The sequence below is a fragment of the Rattus norvegicus genome, chromosome Y, assembly GCF_021556685.1.
Source record: "Rattus norvegicus strain SHRSP/BbbUtx chromosome Y, alternate assembly SHRSP_T2T, whole genome shotgun sequence".
Taxonomy (NCBI): domain Eukaryota; kingdom Metazoa; phylum Chordata; class Mammalia; order Rodentia; family Muridae; genus Rattus; species Rattus norvegicus.
Window position 1 is genome coordinate 50,878,632 of NC_141555.1, and position 22,333 is coordinate 50,900,964.

The following is a 22,333-nucleotide window of genomic DNA, read 5'->3' on the forward strand; positions in this document are numbered from 1 at the left end:
CCTTAATTTGCCACTTCTGTAGCCAGGCATGACTCCCAGTGATGTGACAAAGACCAAAATCCACCCACAAAACATTCAATCTAAAATCAACACAGCCTACAAGACCTTCAGAGACAAAGATAGATAGAGCAGACATGGAAGGAACATCCAACCAATGGTTAGTGCAGATTGAGACCTACCCCCACGGGCAAGCACCAATCTCTGAACTACTAAAGATACTCTATTGTGCTTGCAGACAGAATCCTAGCATAACTGTCCTCTGAGTGACTCCACCCAACAGCTGAGAGAAACAAGTGTAAAGATTCAACACCAAACACTAACTGGAGCTTGGAGAGTCTTTTGAAAAAAAAATTGTGAAGCATCGAGGCTCTGATGATATGAAGGACTCCACAGGAAGTCCAACAGTGTCAACTCACAGAGACTATTGGCGTATGTCAAAGTCTGAAGCGCCAACAAGAGAGTGATCGTGGACTGAACCTGAGACCCCAGGACATAGGTAGGAAATGTGTAGCTTTGTCTTCTTACGGGTTCCCCCGGCAATGGGTGATGGCATCCCATGAAGTTGGAGCACTGATTTTGGCATGTAAAGTGAGTAAATAAATAAATGAATTTTAAAGACACAGATGTCCCATCTACAGACAACATGTTTTGGGAAAACCCAATTCTAGTTGTTCAGTACCCACATGAAGTCAAAGGCTGTGGAGTGCCTATGCCCTTTGAGGCCATAATCCTTTTCATTCTCTTCTTCCATCAGAGTCCCCTGGCTCCACCAGTGGTTTGGCTAGTGGATGTCTGCTTCTGTCTGAGTCAGCAGCTTAATGGAGTCTCCAAGAGGGAAGCCATGATAGACTCTTTTCTCCAAGCATAACAGATAATAGTGTCAGGGATCAGTGATCATCCACGGGGTGGCTCTTAATCTGCACTAACCATTGGTTGATCATTCCTCACTCTCTGCTCTATGCACGGCCCTTTCATTTCTTGTGGTCAGAATAAATATTGGGTCAAAAGTTGGTGTCTCTCTCACTCCATTTGGTTTGCTCTCTGGCTACAGGAAATGGCTTCTTCAGGTCCATTTCACTGAGGCTGTGAGTCTCAGCTAAGGAAACACCCACTGATTAATGGGCATCTCTTACCCCAGCTCTCTGCCTCTTTCTGGATATGACCTCTACCTCCACACTCCTATCCATCTAGGCTGTTGTGTCTGGCCTCAGTAGCAGAGGATGTGATCACAGAGACTACATAGGCAAGGTGAGGAAATACCTGTGGGGTCCCCTCCTACTCAGAGGAGAAAGGACTGGGGGAAGGATTGTGAGAGGGGTGAACTGAAGGGGGGCAGTGTGCAGCAGGTAAAGTGAATAAATAAACAAATAACTATGAATATAACTAAGTCTACATGAAGGTAAGAAGCAGGTGTGTGTGTGTGTGTGTGTGTGTGTGTGTGTGTATGTGTGTGTGGGTTGTAAGTAAGTAAGTAAATTTGAAGTAAAGATCAGGTGTGCATGCGTCTGTGTGTGTGAGTGTGTGTGTCTGTGTATATGTATGTGTTTCTGTGTGAATATATATATATATATATATACATATATATATATATATACATATATATATGAAAATAAGCAGGTGGGTGTGTGTTTAATATTAAATTATCACGTTTGAGAAAACAGTGATCTATGCAGAAGACAGGAAAGCTTAGGCACTATATTTACAAAAAAATGGTGTTTGCTGAAGATGAAGAAATTATTCGATGATCAATAGCATTATTTCCTCTTCCAGAGAACCCTGGGACGATCCCTAGCTCCCGAGTGACAGCTCACAAGTGGCTGTAATTTCAGCATCACAGAATCTCACACCCTCTTCAACCTCCTGGATACTAGGCATGCATGTGCTGCACACGTGAACAAGCACGTCAAACTCTTACATATGTTCAACAAAAAGTTTAAAAACGGAAGAGCAGTTCCTGTTTCGCATAATTTGTTTTTCGTGAATATTCATGGTGATGATCACAGTCAAACAAACACTGTATTTATCTATAGTGCAATCAAAGCCACTAAAATTCAATGATCACGAGTCACATAAAATCTATTTATTTAAAAAAATTACAATAATAATTTGCAGTAATGAAATTAAAATTTTATCAATATACAAATTAATAAACATAAATATTCTCATATAGAGCTGAAAATAATACTTTCCACCTATGTGTTTGGCTTTTATAAATATTGCAGTTTGTGGTTAGTTTTTTCTTGGTTTTTGGAGGAGTTCATTTCCAGGTATTAGACCATAAACTGTATAAACTCATGCAGAATACACTACAGGAACTTAAGCTCTCTTGTGTTGAATCCAGGAAGGTTGCTATCTGTTTTCCTTCTTGTCTGATCAATTTTCTCTATGTACATTGCAAGGTTATATTTGTTCTTGGATTCTTCCACGTTTGTGAAGCTGACAGATGATAGATGATAAGTGGAGAATATTTAATTTTTGAAGATCATTTTTTGAAGCTATATCCTGATGTGTGCACTTACAATGTTGTAGATTTTCCAATGCGTGGCCAAATGAACAGCTATTCATGGACTAAACATGCCTTATAACTACTGTTCCTTTGTCTTTTTAAAGAAGAAGTCAAAAAGGGGTGGTGTTTAATATAAAGGACTCTGAGGGGGAAAACAGGAAGGAGGACAGCATTTGAGATATAAATAAATTAATAAAATAAATAAATACAAAATATAAAGCAGAAGTCAAACTATACAGGAATATCAAATTTAATTGATAGGAAACAGTATGGTTTTGTATCGTAACCTACTTCCTGGATTTTATTTAATTTAATCAATCTAATGACTAATACTCATAAATCAGAACGTTGACCAAATCATAATAGCAATGTTTCTAGAACTGTACACTTTCTATTCCCATATCCAATCCAGAAATCCAGTTGATATTTAGTTATTACATATCTTATGACATTCTATTCTGTTATAATTCATTACAATTTTTATCTTCTGTGACAACACCTTTGAAGATAAATAATTACTTAGCTAGAATGTTTTTAAATTCTGATTTACTCAGTGTTTTTTCTCTTTCAGGTTGAGATTATATGTACTAGACACAGATACCAAAAAGTGTTTTTTGCTTAGCTTATCACAGTTAATCATTAGGAAAATGACTGTCATCTTAACAACACCCAATTATGGAGCAATGAAATTATTTTAAATTATTTTCCTTTTGTAGTTAAAATATTTTAATGTATTTTTCTTTTGTATTTCCTTTTAAAATAGTAGAAGTAATAGGAGAATTACTTAAAGCCTATGGAAAGACTTTGTGTCTCTTCAAAATTTTAGGATTTGTTTTCAGCATCTCAGTCATTTTTTTACCAACATTTTGACCTGAATGGTCCTTACTGCATGTAAGTAGACTCAGAACAATGAGTCCGAGAAGAATATAATAATTGTCTTTCTTTTGGGTGACTGATGCCTAAGACAATACTGTAGTTTTAGTGTCATGGTAATTTTTTTAATGTCTTCCATATTTTCAGCACACTTAAATGGAATTTTATTTTTGTTTCATTATAGTCATAAAGACTCAAGATTCTAATTTTATGTTATTTTATTTTCTTGTTGAATAGCAACCTGAACCTAATGATCTGACACTAGCTGAGTTTTATATTTGTATTCTGTCACTTGTAAACCCACTTCAATTCCTGTATAATGTGTGCATGCATGATTTTGTGCGTGTGTGTGTGCTTGTGTGTTTGTACGTGTATTTGTACGTGTGTGTATGTGCATGTGTGTGTGTTTATCTGAAACTATGATATTAATGTTGAGAATCACCTGGCTGAAATTCTTTTCCACCGCCCTATTAGAAATCAAAAAGTGGAGGAAAGCCTACCCCTCTTCCAAAATCATAGGACCTAGGTGCCCAGAACTGAAGTATGAACTGTCCAAATGGTACACAAAGCAGAGGCTAACAATTCACTGTCCTGAGAACTACTTAGCAGTTCCCGTCCAATGCAATGAATTTACATGTACTGAGGAATATGGAATTGTAGAATAATGAGCTGAGATCATTTACAAACAATTTCTGGAAGATTTCCAAAGAGCTGTGAATGGATACAGAGAATTTTCAAGGCCCCTGCAACATAGCATGTAGTTTACAATTGTTTGCAATTAAGCATGGTGGTGAATAAAGAGAACACTCTAAAACAAAGTAATGTTTTTTTTTTTAAGTTTGTTTCAAGACAGCCAGAAAGAGCACAGTGGTTTTGTTTTCTTTCTTTCACAGACTTTGCACCTTTTTGAAAGTGTATTTTGGGATCCTTAAATACCTATTTATTATCAGAACTTTCTTCAGACCCAGAGTTCTTCTCAGTGCTGTTTTGACTTCTCGGTTCCTTAAGCTATAGATGATGGTTCAGCATGGATATCACTGTGGTATGGAAGATGACCTAGAATATATCAACTCCTTGTGGGTGGTAAGATTTGGGCTTCAAGTAGTTTTGTCCCAACCCTACAAGGCAACCTAATCCACATGAAACAATTGCCAAAGGGGCACATACCTCAAAACTCATTTGATTGCATAGTAAAGCTGGGCCATATACTGGTAAAAGACCATGGTTGCCAATAGGCAGCACTCAGTTGTACCAAAAAGTGTGAAGAAAAACATGTGTGGCACATCCCTCCTGAGACATTCCTCAGATCTCACTTACAAGGCTCTAAATATCTTGGGTATGACAGAGCCAGTGTAACCAATTAACAGGATACATAACTTCACCAAAAAGAAATACATGGGGGTGTGTAGAGATGGACTAGTGTAGATAGCAAAGGCTATGAGAGTAGAATGAGGGAGAACAGGAGGAAGCATTCTCCAGGAACCTCAAAGTTCTTGGCAATTGCAAAGCATTTGACAGACAAGACTTTTTCCTGCCACAAAGAGCAATTGACACAATTCACACTCATCTCCAGGAAGACAGCAGTAAGCCATTAGAAGGATACTTGAAGATGAGAGATATTGATGTTTTAATGCTTTTAGAAAATCAGTTACATCAGAGTCAAAGTCTTTCTCTGTAGACAAAAAATCAAAGCTTAGAAGTGATTTTTCTCACAGATTTTCATATCTAATACTTTCTCTCTTAACACCTGGGGATTTTCCAAAGTGTGCTAAGCATTGAGCCAAGTGTCCAAATATTTACAAAGATAGTGCAAGCTTGAATCCTGGCATTAGTGAACCTCAGGCAGAAGGTTTATCATGGGTCTGAGTCCAGTTTCACAAGCTGTATAAGCAATCATTCAAATTAAGGAAAAGAAAACCTTGAATGTATCTCAATTTTTTACCCATTCTTATCATTCACGAGTTATCAATGTTATGCTGAAAAACTGATCAACCCACACATTTTTATGTTTCCATGTTGCCATAGTTATAGTCTTTCCAACCACCCTGTGTGTGTGTTGGGCCTCGATTATTCTCTGATTGCTTTTATGAATATTCAAACCCACACAATAAAGGTATCATTTCCTCACAACTCATTATTTTTGAAGATAAAGGAAAATAAAATAATCATTTGATAAATAAATTATTACTGGTTTTAATACATAGAATTAATGCAAGGCACATATCAATGTCTGCACAGTAACGAGGTCATCAGAGAAGCTTTTTAAGATGTGTAAAGTGAGCCATGAAAGTGAAGAAGGATCATCCACACAACACCATACCCCTCATGCCACAACCTTCAATATGAAAGCTTGTATTTGTAACTTAATAGTTCCTGTCTCTTTATAGAACATGTTTTCTTACCAGGAGTATCACTGCGTAGGCATTAAATTTCTGTTTTCTTAATATCGTTAATGATATTCTATCAACCAGACTATTGATTTAAATAAAGAAAACTAGAATAAAAGATGTATTATCTGGATATGTAGACCAGGCTAACCTGAAATTCCTAATTTCTCTCCCTCATTCTCTTGAATGTCAGTATTCTAAGAGCAAGACATTGTGCCTGGCTTGATAGAATTTCCTTCCTATTCTTTCATCTGAACATCATAGAATTCCAACAAACTACCTGTATTTCTTTACACACAGTATCTTTACAGTTCATTCCTCTTTGTTCATTTTTGCATATGGCACCTGCTGTGTGCTTGCTTGGTTACTTACTTGGAAAACTGTTCACTTCCAGCACAGCCTTGTATGTGTTCAAATACCATCCTTCTCTTCTGTCTATAGTTACACTCTGTTTTTCACAATGTAACTGATAAGGTAGCTGTTAGCGCTGTGGTGGTGACTACTTTTCATCTTGTTCACATTGTAGCCTTATATGGAAACTGAGTATGGACTGCAAAGTTCTTTTCATTATGTTTACCATCCTTAATAATCTCTGAGCTCTTGTGTAATGAGAAGCTCCAGTATTTAGCTTAGTTTGGTTCCTTGGGGATTCTGCCTTTCCCTTCCCATTATATCTTTTGACGATATAATGTCCTCATATCCCTCAAATATTGGAATGTGGCAAACTCATTTTTCTCACACTCTGATAACTTTTCCCTTCAAATGAGATGGCCTCTCCTGTCTTGAGTAGTGAATATGTCTTTTCTGAAGTTTGGGTTTTTTGCCAAAAAATAATCCACTCTTTCCTGACAAGAGTATAGTAGGAGATATCACCAGCATCTTAGGCTCTCTTTCTATTCACTTGATATCATGAAACGTCAGAGGTATGTGAGTAGATCAGCAAATGGATGATCAACAAATCAAATGTGGGTTTCAGTATTTTCAAATTATAAATAAATAAACATGTTACATATGTTCATAAATACCATATAAGAAACACAACCACATGCACACATACACAAACACACACACACACACACACACACAGAGAGAAAAACACACACTTTTATGCCACATCCACATTTGTGCCTATATATTCATGCAGAGAGAGAGACACAGAGAAACACAATAGGGAAAGTGCACGTAGAGATTGTACATGAACTAAAATGTTAGTATAAATAACAATGAAGGATAACAATATTTGTTTACATCCTGCTTCACCATTTGGTCACTTATAAACAGGGCTAAGAAAAAAATGTATTCCCCATGAGTTTTCTTTTCTGTAAATACGTTAATTTCCCAAATCACTTAAGTTGATTGTGTGTGGAATGCTTGTCATCTACGTGCGTCATGAGCATGTGTGCACGTCTACCCACAAACATTTCAGATTTACATTTTATACACTCTGTTTTGGAGAATTTCTCACCATGTTACATAATTTATGTTTCTATTCACTAATTGATAACTAGATAAATTTTATACTGGGGATAATGAAAAACACAGCTCCCCAAAACAACAACAACAACAACAAAAAGAAAAACAATACATAGTTTTCTTATGGGGGCAGGGGAAATAGTCAGGTATAATAGCTTATTAGATCTATTAGATTAGATCTGCCCATTCATGCAAAGTTATGAAAATCTAAGTGTAGAGAACATAGAGTAGACTTAAAGCTCAGACAATTATGAAGCAGGAGTGCTCTTGTAAATAACTGACAATTTAGTGGACTCTGCTCTTGTAGAAAAAATGCTTGAATCCATAGGATTCTATTGTGATGCATTTCACACTTATTTTGATGTACTGTAAGTATTTCTCCATATTAAATTAAAACAAACAAAAACAAATAAATAACCTTCCCACAGCCAACACAGAAATAGACTACATTTTTATTTGAAATATGTTTAAAGCAACTTCCTTTTCCTTAGTAGTTTCTGTATTTTTATTGGTAGCTTTCTAGAGAGTGAGGCCTTGCCACTCCCAGTAAAATTTTCAAAATATCAACTCAAGAACTAGCATGTTTTATTTACATTTGAATTTGTGCAATAAAAATGATTCATGAGAAATCTAGAGGCTGGGATTTTTACTGTGATCTTTGTTGCAGAGACTGTAATTAATTCTTTACACAAAACTTTGATTGTTGTTAGGTATGATACTGGCTTAAGTAAGTAAGGGACTGTTCATTCTCCCCCTTAACCACAGCTTCAATAACCTTATATACATGTCTAAATTACCAGTACCATCCATGTTCATTGAACGGGACTTAAGCAAAATTAGAGTGCTGTTGGCTGTCACCAAGCTATTTATGCCACTGCCCTGCCCTTTTGGTTATCCTGCCATGTTGATCATTGTGTTTTACAGGCTTGATGTGAACAATCACTTGAAGCTGGCAAGACTGATGATTGCAATTACACGTTATACTAGAAATTCGACCTGTGCCTGGCACATCTTGCTTTATAAGAATAGTGACTTTCTGATAGGCAGGAGGATGTAAAAGTTAAATTTGGTCTTAACTAAAAAAAGTAAATTAACTTTTTCCTGCTACAGCATCTTTAATTAACTGAAGCAAAATAAAATCTATTTACTTAATGTTGGGGAAACATCTTTTAACAGTAAAATCCATCTCCTTTTAAGTTATAAAAAGTCACAGATAGTTGGAAGCTGTCATACTCTGTAAAATTGGCATCAGGATAGTGACAAGGAATTATTCTCTGTTTTATGCAAATGCATAATAATAATAAACAAAATTATGTACCAAGCTTCATGCTTTAGGTAACTAATTGCATGCATTCAATTGTATCTAAGATAATTTCATATTAGCTAGGTATCAAGTGCTTTATAATTATGATTAAATTATTAATTAAATATTAAAATAAGCATACAAGAGTTACCAAGTAGACAGGGAAAATACAATATATTAGAATAGTCAAAAATATTTATTAAAATCCAAATGATGAAAAAATTGTATATATAAAAGCAGCCTGGAGTTATATGTCACCTTAAAGTGTCATAGTGTGTTCCAGTGAGGTAGTTTAGCCGATAAAATTTCATGCCATGAAAAACCAAGAACCTAAATTTGATACCTACACATATATGTTTGAAAGACTTCTATATTCACCACATGACCAGAACACATAAAAGCTTACACAGAATATTAATAATGAGACTTATGAGAACAATAATAATAAGAAAAAGAAAAAACAAGACTCTAGGAACATTTTAAAGAAATAATGTATTGGCCTTAAAATAGGAAATTCAACACATTTTCTTTGTACATTTACTATTCAACTTTTACTTCATTCTATATGGAATAAAAATCACATCAGATGGATTGTATAAAGAAAGAGAGGACTGCAAACTGTAAAATTAATATAGTCATTGCAGGGAAAGAAACAGAAACTATCCCAAGGTTCGATAAGTAAACATTTAGAGGATTTACTGCATAATATTAACATATTTAATCCAACACATCTTACGATGAAAAAGAAAAGAAAGCTGGAAAAAATAATGCCTGAATGTAGTCATAGCACCTAAAATGTGGCAAGATGTCTCAAATTCAAAGATACCATGAAATACATGAGAAAATTATAAATAGTTTGATTTTAAAATGGAATAAGTATTGTAGTGTTAGCTTAGTAGTTAAGAGCACTTACTGCTCAAAGAGCAAACATGTTCAGTTTCCAACACCCAGGAAGCCACTTGCAACCAGCTGTAAATGCAGCTCCAGGGGATCTGACAGCTCCTGGTCTCTCCAGGTGCCTGTGTTCATATGCACAAATCTATACATAGACATTCACACATAACAGATAATTAAAATAAAAAGATTAATGAATGTATTTTCTGCCAAAAATTATAAATAGTAAGCCTTCTACATATGCAAACACAATTGATGCAATGTAATAAGAAAGGAGACAATTCGCAAATAGTACTTAGCGTAAACTAAGGATTAATGCTAACACAGTTCAGTAAGCATAAAATTCTAAACTTCACGAGTGAATTGCAATGTGGATGTTAAAAAGAAACTAGCATTTTAATTTTTGAGTAAACTATTTTTTAAATTATATTATTTATTTACATTATTTCCATTGTACACTCTCCTGGTCCCTTCCCACAGTTCCTCATCCCATTCCACCTCTTCCTTCCCTGACTCCAAGAGGATATTCCCCAGATCCTACCAGGCACCATAATCCCTGTCGACTCAAGTCACTCAAGGGTTAGGCCAGACCAGCCAGTCCTCTGCTATACATGTGTCAGGAACTCAAATCACTTTGTGTATCCTTCCTGGTTGGTGGCACAGTGTCTGGGAAATCTCAGCAGTCCAGATTAGTTGAGACTGCTGGTCTTCCTACAGAGGTTGCCCTCTCCTTCAACTTCCTCAATCCTTCACCTAATTAAAGAACTGACAGAGACTGATAACTTTTTAAAATATATGTCCTATTTAATTTTTAATGGTATAGTATGGGTTTTAATATAAAATAGATGGAAATTTGGCAGTATTTATACAAGTATTGCATTAATTAACAGCCTTGACATCATTCCAACAACGTGTTTTGTAATTTGTACAAAATATAATGTAAATAATCACCATTGAGAACAGTGCCTGAGTCAGTGTCCATGCTGATTTTCTGTAGTAAACTTTAGTTAATGAAAATGAAAATTATCTGAATGCCACCATTAGGTTATTATTTAAGCAAATGAGTATACTACCATTTATTAAATGCATGATGTTCCATGAAGAAATTCCCCATGAACATGTATTCAATATATATTTTTAAATGAAAAACAAATGACAGAATTATGTAATCAAACTTCATAAACATAAGATTTACACATATTCTATAATTTGGTTAATGTAGAGTAAACCTACCTCAACAGCAGGGGAGGAAGTAGACAGAACACTGGGAGTTCTAGGTCAATTTGAACTACACACTGAGACATAATTTTAAAAACAAATATATCAGATTTGAAAGAATGTCTGTCAAAGTGTTCTTAGTGGTTACATTTGGAAGTTTTAAGAAAGCAAGTTATTCTTTGACAACACCATACATGCACAACACATGTATGGAAGCCCTCTAAACTCCCAATCTCCTATGTGCCCCAACCAACATACCTTTTTAGAACAAATCCCCATAGCACGTGCATGTCTTTTATCTTTTTTTGCTTCATGACTCCCTGGATATAACCTGAGCCTCTTCTGTGAGCATGGGCATGAAGCTATACACGTAAGAACCGGTAAGACACCCCTGGCTACATCATTTTCTATTCTCCAGCACTGCGCTTAGTTCTTTAAATAGGCAGGATCAATATTATATAGAGTCTATTCAAATAGATGTAACTATTATTTGTTACTGAGTGCCACAACTGTATCATGCTCAGAGGACAGATCCTCACTGATCTCCTTACCTATTAATTAGCCCTTGAAAGAAGCCAAGCCCTGCATATCACCTTATCTCTAAACTGGAAGTTATCTCCAATGGGTAATCATTTGAATATGAAAACTTAGTTTTCTCCAAGGGAATCTAACTGGGTACATGAACTAATTTTAAACGTAGACTTCATATAAAGCACTAACGGAACTGAACATCATCTTTGGAGGATCCTTGTCTCATAATGGGTTAGGACTTTTTCTTCAAAATGTCTTTTTCCTTTTGTTACTTGTTTATTTATCTATTAATTGTTACTCTGTATGTTTTGTGTATATATTTTTTCCTGGTTTTATGTTTCCATGGAATTCCTGAGTGTGTGAATGGAAGTCTGGGTCTCTGTGTCTGTATCTGATATTTTTACCTTGTATTGGCTCTTTTCTATCTGCTTGTTTTGTTCTACTCCAGTTCATTAACTTTTATTTTATTTTTATCCCTTAAATAACTGTTTGTTTTCTAGTGAGTGTCAGAACAATGTAGATACAGATGACAGGAGAGGAATAGAAGAAAGGGGGTAATAGAGGGAAGGGAAATCATAATTCAAATATATTGCAACAGAAAGTCTAATTTTAAGAAAAGAATTTTAAAAACATACTTTTTAGCGCCTGTCTGCCCCCGTTTCTCAAAGTCTTAACTAGTTTCATATCAAAAGTTAATGAAAATATTTTAAACCCTTTCCAAATCACAGAAATTGATTTTATTAGAGCCGATCTGGAACTGCAACTATGGGAGTGAAGCTTCTATAGAGTTGCCATAATGCAGTAGGTGAGTCTTTAAATATTTTCAGAGACATTAATCCACTGAGGTTCAGTCGGAGTTTCACATGATGGATGTTACAAATTATGAATTGGAAGATATATATTTTTGATACTTCAGTTTTCATGAAACATTTCAAGATTAAATTAAAAGTTGTATGGGATACAATCATGGAATATGTATGTTCCTTTGAAATTTTCAAAATTAACCCAAATAATACTAAAATATCATTAATAAATCAGAACATATTGTATCCTAAGCCCATATCAACATGACAATTAAGAAATAGAAGTAGATGCGTATTAGTGGATAAAAGCTGTTTCTGGAGAGGCACTATAGTATTTCTGGGACAATTTCACTTTGTTGGTAGATGGGTTAAATCAAAGTCTGATAATGAAAGTCTTGCTGTAAAAGTCCATTCTCTCACTAAGGGACTCTCAAACCCTTTTGTATAGAGCGCTAGCAGTTCAATCAATCATCTGAAGCAAATTTGGCAATGTCTTTATAACATTATAATTAATTTATAACATTATAATTACTTATAACATTATTATTACTAGTGTTCATCAACATCTATTCTTCAAGCAGAATACTTCTCATTTCATTCTTCAGTGTAACAAAATTCTAAATTCAATTTCATTTAAATTAGATGATGTTGGTGATGATGGCGTTGATAATGGTGTTCGGGGGACTGGGGGTGGTAGTGGTGGTGGTGGTGGAGGTGATTATGAAGATGACGTTGAAGAGGTCAAGAAAGAACTTTTTGGACAGAAAACAAAGCCCTAACTATTTTCGATTTTTTTTCGTATCTTTAGTGTGTATAAGATCGACAGTGAAAAATAATCTATTGTAAGTGCTATCTTGGAAAGGAAGAGGTTTAATCTCATCAATAGTCCACAAACCAGAAGAGAAAGCAAATTTTGGCATGAGAAATTTATATGTATTCTCACATGAAACCCTTACCATAATTATAGCAATGAATCAATATAATTGTGTGAATTAGCAAATTGCCTTTCATAGTTTAAGTAATTAATATAAAGTGATCATGTACAGAGTGAAATCCATGGCTCTCGGACCAAAGCGCATGGATTTAATATCTTGTTGTCCTAGGATTTTAAAAATGAATGACATAATTGATGGCAATGTACTACCCTGAAATTCTTACCATATAAGTGACAAAGACACCATATTATATGCTGTGTATCAGGTTAGACTTTTTTCATTCATATGTATTCAGAGTTTCAAAGAGTAAAATGGTTGAGGTTAAGAACAGGGCATTTTTCGGTTTGCATTTAAATCTCTAGTGTGCAGTTTGGTTTTGGTGGATCATTACACAGTGTTTCATTTCATCTTATTTGAACAGGTAATATAAGGTAACTGTACAGATTAATGAGCCTCAGTTCTATATTTCCATAATGCAGACACCATGCACTGAATTAATGTAACTACTTTTTTTTTCACTGACTTTCCTGCAACTTACCAAAAGTTAAGATACTGTATTCTACTTTTATAGGGAAAATTGAGTTCCATAGGATATCAAAATCCTTAATAGATTTTCAGAATTTTTTCTCATTTTAGAAATTTTATTTATTCTTCATACATGTATGTACAATGTACCATGATCACACCTATCATTAGTATGGTTCTACTCCCCCCAGATACATTTCCTTTCCAGTTTCATCTTCTTTGTATTTTCCATTTTTCTTTTCTTTGAAATCCATTTGTTCAGTGAGTACTCACTACTGGGATGTTCTCTAATCTTGTTGTCTTAATCATGTGCAGAAAATGTGCATAAGAGTGTAGCTGAGGGGGTCGAGGATTTAGCTCAGTGGTAGAGCACTTGCCCAGCCAGCGCATGGCCCTGGGTTTGGTCCCCAGCTCCGAAAAAAAAAAAAAAGAAAAAAAGAAAGAGTGTAGCTGAAGTGAGACCATCGGTCCAATAATTGTGTCATGTCCAGAAGTCACAATTGCATCCTCCCTCCCATCACGTTCTGCCTTCTCCTTTTAGGCAATGTTTCCCCAGCCTTATGCTCAGCATTCTTCTTCTCACGCTCTTAGCACGTATATACGTTACACATAACTGCAGTAATTGCTGCGCAGTACACGTATACTTTTCTCTGACCACGGCTCATGAAAGCTGTAATCTATGGACAAAAACAATAAGAATTGTAGGGCAGTTTTACAACATGGCCATTTAGCAAAACAGGAGTAGTAGAATCCTCTCTACAGCCATCTGAGACATGGGAAAACTTTGACCGTGTTTATAACATGACATCTGACTTTCCTTCTATAGAAGAGGCTTCAAAGTCACACAAACAGTAGTTGCCTACTTTCATAAGATTAAGGCATTTGTCCTCACAGTTCTGTTTCTTTCAATTGGGACAATGATATCTTGCTTCATCAATATCCGTGCCAATGATGTAATTGTGCTCATTTTATGGTTACATAAAGGTCTATTGCCTATATATGTTATTTATCCAATTTTGTAACATGGAAATTGTGAACTGTGAGAAGATAAACTCATTTAATGTAGGTATCACAGAAATATACAGGTAGATTCCTACAGGTACATATTTCATTAGTGGTACTACTGAATCACAAATGATTTCAGTTTTTAGTTTCTATATCTTTTTCTATAATAGTTATATTAAAATTTAGTCTGAGCAACTGTATACCAGGGTACATTTTCAAGCAACACAGTATAATCATTGTCATTTGTATTTATACTTAACCAATGATTTGTGGGTTTAGTATTTTTCATGTACATTTTGATAATTATTGTGCAATTATTTTAAGCATTTGTTCTAGTGTGTAATATATTTCTGAAGAATAAGGTATATTGGGTCTTATGCTATGGATATGATCCCTATGTCAGATAAAGAGTTGGAAAACACCTTCTTTTATGATAAGGTAAATTGCATCATCATTGCACTGATTCTTCTGCTGAGTTTCAAGTGCTGTTCATGCATATATATATAAACTAGAAATATCTATGGGAAGGTGAAGGAGAGGAAAATGTAAGACCAAAAATATGTTAAATGCTATATATATATATATATATGGAATCTTCAGTTCATGTATTTGTTCATGATAAAAAGCATGTTATTTAATGGGAAATAAGTTTTATGTTAATGACTCTAGCTCAATCCTCAATACTCAGTTATATTTCTTTTGCCCACTGTCCTCGTTTGGCATAGCTATGTGTGCCTTCTGAAGAAAATTGCATTCCCAGACCTCTATTTATGACCTCTGGTGGTAAGGAGAGAGAAGCTAAACAGCTATCCAAGAGGAAGTCCACAAATTGAGATTGGATTCAGAGCACAGTATTTATCTACAGTGAGACTATAATCTAGGAGATTACTGTTAAAGAAATAGCAAATTGTGTAATATTTTTTTTTAATTTCCATACCAAACGCTGTCGCTCCCTTGTCACTTCCTCAGAGTTCTGTCCCAATCCTCTTCTCTCCAAAGATGATGACACGGCTTGTTATGGCCCTAACTCTGAAACATCAAGTCTCTACAGAATTAGGCACATTCTCTCCAACTGTAGCCCGAAAACGGAAACCTGTCTGGGAACAGATTCCTCAGTCACGCTACAACTTTCAGGACTTCCCCCACTCAAGTTTTTTGCGGAAGCCGCATGAAGATTGATCTACCTGTCTGCCACATATGCACCAGGGGCCTAGGTCCACCCTGTGCATGATCTTCGGTTGGGGGCTCAGGCTCTAAGAGTTCCCCGTGGTCTAGGTTAGTTGACACTGTTGGTATTCGTGTGCAGTTCCTATTGCCTTTTGGGCCATCAAACTGTCCACAAGCTCCATCCATTGTTTGGCTGTAGGTGTCTGTATCTCTCTGAGTCAGCTCCTGGGTGGAGTCTCTCAGTACAACATGCTCCTATGTGCAAGTGTAACACAACAACATTAATAATGCCATGAATTGGTGCTTGGCCATGGGATGGATCTCAATTTGCACTGGCAATTCACACAGTCGCTGATTTTCTTTTAGATTTGACAAATTTTGCATAGATTGCTTTGTGGGTGTACTTGTATCTTTAACCCTCCACTGGTGATCCTTCTTGGCTACAGGAGTTGACCACTTCATGTTCCATATCACCAATGTGAGTCACAGCTTAGGAACCCCCATAGATTCGTGGATACCTCCTTTATCCCAGGACTCTTTCTCACCATGGAGATTTCCCCTATGTCCTCATCCCCATAAGTTCAAGATTTCATTTCCTTCTCATAACTATCTGGCCATATCTCCTGTCCCTTCCCACACATAATCCATTCTTTTCTCCCTTCCTTCTCCCATCCAGTTCCTTCCCTCAATCTCCCTCCAAGACTATTTTATTCCCCATTCTAAATGAGATTCAAGCATCTGCACTTGAGCCTTTCTTCTTGTTTATCTTCTTTGGATCTATGAGCTTTATGGAGGGTATTCTGTAGTTTATGGATATTATGAACTTATAATTGAGCAATTTCAACAAGCCTGCTGAATCATATTTTTATAGTAGTATATCAACATTGAAATTATTGTTCAGTAATAGTGAATGTCAGGAGGGGCAAAAATTAAGCAAAAAGCAACTTAAACATCGATCAAATCACATAATTTACCAGTTGATGTTCTTATAATAATAATACTCTACCACCATAAGTAATTGTTACCTCTCAGGCGATTTTTTAAATGATACCAAAATTGGCAGGTAAGTGATTTTTTTACCAAATAATTATGGTTTTTTTGACTAAGATCAAATAAGATAAATATATTGTTTTGATATCACTTACTGGCATTTTTTCTCAAACATGATGTATATTGCATTAAACGTTAAGGTATTATCCTACCTCCGAAAAAAAAAGAAAAAAATTATGATATCAGTTTTAAATTTTAATATTTATTTTAACCAAACGTATAAAGTAACAGGTTGCCTTATGTCATGTTTGTAGACATTCAACTTCTTCCTTCCTTCCTACTTTTTCCCCATGCCCACTATGTCCCTAACACTTGCACTATTCTGTCTGTATTATTCTTACTTTTACATTCATATTCCACATGTTCAATAACATCCAACCCATACTGTTTAAAACCCTACTCTCTAATTTCTTGAGATCCATTCCAGTTTAATGAACTCAAACCACTAACAGCTTCACATAAATACAAGTATAAGAAAATGAGATTCTATTATCTACATTGGAAAGAACACGTGGTATTTGCCTTTCTGAGTCTTTGTTACCTTACTTGGTATATTTTCTAGTTGTATCTATTTTCCTGAAACCATCATAGTTTAGTTTTCCTAGGGGTGAATGAAATACCATTGTGTATATAGTGTCAATCTTGACTATCTACCTATCAATGAATATTCCTTACTATTCTCAATAAAAAACAATAGATTTCTTTATGAATAACGATGAGAAATCTCAGATACATAAGTCAAGATTTATTACTGACAAACTAAGACAAAAATTTTGAAAGATAAATATAATAACATCTTTGTGTTTATATTAACTAGAGATGTGTATGTTGATTACGTAGTATCCATAGTATTTTATACTAATTAAAAATGGAGAATATTTAATAATTTAGAGAAGGTTTGTAAAATTGTCCATCATTAAGTGATATTTCCACTAAAAATTTAATCTTTTTATAAAATATTTTGATATATATATATATATATATGTATATATATACATATTTAATTTACCTGCAAAATAAAGCACATTAAAAAGTTACTGGAATAAAAATCAATAAGAAATCCAAAGACCTGTTATATGAATAAACAGCAGACTAGGAATTATTGAAAACCTCTCCAGTTAAATTAAGAGACTTAGAAAGGAGTTAGCATTTTAATTGAAATACACATGTTGAACAAGATACAATAAAATCCTGAAACTCTAGCAAGATGGTTACAATGCATTCCTATCTGCTAAGGTTTCATCACATACATGGTACATGAAGAGAATGTATATATGAGAAATATTTATTCATAATTAACATTGTAACTTTCTTCATAAACTCAAGCAGACATGTATCTATTTTGTTGCTTAAAAAGTATGTACAAACTACGGCTTTTGATAATAACACTAATATTTCAAAACTATCATGTAAACATGCTAAGATTTTAATACAAAAGCCAGAGGTTTCAGAGCAACAATAGAATCTTAAGATGAAAAAGAAAAATGTTCTACGTACATAGACATGCATAATGAAGTCCCCAGCTAACCAATACCAGAGGGGTCAAATTTATTGGCCTATATATTCCATAGAATTATCTGTCCCAGTTCATTATCCCTTAGCTCACTTTTTTCTTATCTTTCTCTGTTTCTTATCTTCTCAGAGCAGGTTGTATTTCTCACAAAATTTGTTCAAATCATCTGATCTTCACTCCAACAAAAAGAAGCTGTATACTTTAGAGGAAAACCAATTAAAGGTTCTCATTCTTTATTGTGCACCGTTTTAGATTAGATTTTGTATGCTTAATAGACATCTACACCTCAATGATGTCCTTTCAAGATTGGTCTGAAACCCACCCTTAATTAACAATGTAAAAGCCCTTTAGCTAATCACAGAAAAGCCTTCAAAGTATATTTATTTGGGTTTATTTAATAAAAATTCAGCTTGTAGTTTAAGCATAATAGTGATGGAAACATCTTTTCATGCATTTTCAGTGCCTTCACATTATTTTATAGCTAAAATATTGCATTAGACTCAAGATAAAATTGTTAACATCTTACTAAAATAAAATGAAAATTTTTTTCTTTGTATAATACAGAACTTATAATTGAACTTTTTTCGAGACAGTGTTTCTTTTGTATCCCTGGCATTACCAGAACCCTCTCTTTCCCTTTCTCTGTAGACCAAGCTGGCATTGAATTTGAGTTCTTCTGCCTGCTTCTACCTCCCCAGTGCTAAGATTAAAGGCCTGTGCCACCACACCCAGTGCTTTCTACATCTTTAACAAGCTCTTGTCTGATTATATTCCTAATCTTATTAAGTCAGTTCCCTAGAAGTACCTATAAGAAATCCAATAACAACATCATATTTTGCACACCTAAATCCATCATCCTGAGTTACTGATTGATCTAGTCATCTAACAAGCTCTCTGAGGGAACTGAAAACAACAAATAATTGCTTTCATTACAGGAATAAAGAAAAGGCCTTCTCACTGCACAATCTCATGATATCATGGAACAATTCTTCCAACATTACAAAGTGAAATCTCATAAAAATCCCTGTACCTGAAGCCACAGTTTCTTACCTTGTGTCTGGTTGTGCACACTATGACTGCCATTTCATTATAACCAGGTTGAACCAAAAGGTATTCTCTGCCCCAAGGATCCATTTCTATTATATTGTCATAATCAGCCATGTTCATTTAAATTTAACCACCTAGCACACCAAAGTGAGGATTTATAAAATACCCAACAAAAAACTGGGAAGAAATGCTACAAAAATAAATTCATGCCTAACAAAGAAACAGAATGTCTTTTACTTGTTGTAACACAGCGTCTATACATTTTCATTGTATTGATTGGTTCTGGGTATATTTGCAAGCCAATAAAATTGTATTTAAATCAGGAAACAACTTGTGAGATTTAGTTCTGTCTATTCCATAGCCTATGAACACTAAATTTAGATATCAATAGATATTAATAGAGAGCAATTTTCCATGTTGTGTCATTTCACTGTTTCTCAGATTTTTTTGTATTATTGAAACAGTATAGCTAAAGCTTGTTATTTAATATTTTCCCACTCCATTTCAATTTCTACTGTAATTCTGAATGATAAGTCTAACTGGAATCTGATTACATATATTGGCCCCATACTTATTTTCCTTAAAATCATGAAGCAAAGTTTTATATGCTAGAAAGTATACTTTGGGAGGATATTTTTTTTTATTAACTTGAGTATTTCTTATATACACTTCGAGTGTTATTCCCTTTTCCAGTTTCCAGGGAAACATCCCCCTCCCCCCTCTTGTTGTTTATGGGTTTTCCCCTCCCCATCCTCCCCCCCCTTATCGCACTCCCCCCAACAATCGAGTTCACCGGGGTTCAGTCTTAGCAGGACACAGGTCTTCCCCTTCCTCTGGTGCTCTTACTAGGATATTCATTGCTACCTATGAGGTCAGAGTCCATGTATAGTCTGTAGGTAGTGGTTTAGTAACTGGAAGCTCTGGTTGCTTGGCATTGTTGTACATATGAGGTCTCGAGCCCCTTTGAGCTCTTCCAACTCTTATTCTGATTCCTTCAACGGGGGTCCTATTCTCAGTTCAGTGGTTTGCTGTTGGCATTCGCCTCTGTATTTGCTGTATTCTGGCTGTGTCTCTCAGGAGTGACCTACATCCAGCTCCTGTCAGCTTGCACTTCTTTGCTTCATCCATCTTGTCTAATTGGATGGCTGTATATGCATGGGACACATGTGGGGCATGCTCTGAAAGGGTGTTCCTTCTGTGTCTGTTTTAATCTTTGCCTGTCTATTCCCTGTCAGGTGTATTCTTGTTCCCCTTTTCAAGAAGGCGTGAAGCATTCACATTTTGATAATCCGTCTTGAGTTTCATTTGTTCTAGGCATCTAGGATAATTCAAGCATTTGGGCTAATAGCCACTTATCAATGAGTGCATACCATGTGTGTTTTTCTGTGATTGAGTTACCTCACTCAAGGATGATATTTTCCAGTTCTGACCATTTGCCTACGAATTTCATAAGGTCATTGTTTTTGATAGCTGAGTAATATTCCATTGTGTAGATGTACCACATTTTCTGAATCCATTCCTCTGTTGAAGGGCATCTGGGTTCTTTCCAGCTTCTGGCTATTATAAATAAGGCTGCGACGAACATAGTGGACCACGTGTCTTTTTTATATGTTGGGGCATCTTTTGGGTATAAGCCTAAGAGAGGTAGGGCTGGATCCTCAGGCAGTTAAATGTCCAATATTCTGAGGAACCTCCAGACTGATTTCCAGAATGATTGTACCAGTCTGCAATCCCACCAACCTTGGAGGAGTGTTCCTCTTTCTCCACATCCTCGCAAGCATGTGCTGTCACCTGAGTTTTTGATCTTAGCCATTCTCACTGGTGTGAGGTGAAATCTCAGGGTTGTTTTGATATGCATTTGGGAGGACATTTTACTGGAAATTTAGTTCATCCCTTTTCATTAGTTGTTTCTGAATGACTTTATTATTTACTAATTTGTTTTAGACTTTTAGAAGTATTATATTGTTGTGTGTGTGTGTGTGTGTATGTACATACATATGTATATGTGATAGTTTAAATCTAATTTGACGAGAGAAAGTTGCTTGAGTGTTATTAATAATTTATGGACACAGTGACTTTTTGTATATGCTGTGTATATAACCTTGAAAATATGTACTGTATGTTTCTCCAAGAGCAATGATCAAATATGTATACTAGATCAAGCATACTAATTTCAGTTTTAGCTTTTTCCACACTAATTTTATCTCATTAGATGTCAAGAAAGAAATAAACGGAAGCATGAATCATCTCTTTACTTCAAATATAGGTTGACTCAATGATATATCTTGCTTTTGTACATGATTGCTCACCTTTAGTTCATAAATTATATATTTAATTTGCTCTATTTATATTAGAAATGTGTGGCATATTGTATATAGGTATTCGTTGATAATTTCCTTCTGTCAACAAACATTAGGAATAAAGGATTTATAAACATTATTACAAATTCTAAGATCATCCAGCTTCTTCCATAGTCAAATACCAAAATGCATAAATATCATAAACATTTTGTAATTTTAACTATTAACAGAAGTATTTGATGTACCATTCCTATAAAAATATTTTGATATTAACCATTAAAATTTTTCAAGGCGTAGTATAACTATTAATAAAGGTAAGTATAGTCAAATTGTTAGTATCTTTGAATCACAAATGATGTCAGTATTTTACATAGCCAAATATGCATAAACATGTAATTTTACACCTGGATTCCATAAACGTACATTGATACATTTCCACTCAAATCACCCGGGTCCAACTTACACGCATTCTCACAATTACACTATTACGCACACACACACATTCGTACATTCTTGTAATTACATACTTACAGAGACATACTTACTTCCATATGCATATGGACCAAAAGACCAAGCACCAGTGCAGAAAAATGAGTTCCAATCTTTATTACATAGAGAAAGAAATCGCTTCTATCCTTTTAATGCTAAGTGAATTAAACCCAAGTTTGTAAGAGAAAAGGCTTGTTCCTTTTAATAAGAGTGAGCCTGAGTTGCTATTATGAAATAACCATTTCTGTCCTACTATAAGGAGAAATATGCCTGCACCTTCTGTTCTTTCCAGCGTCTTCTCTTTTCCTCTTCTT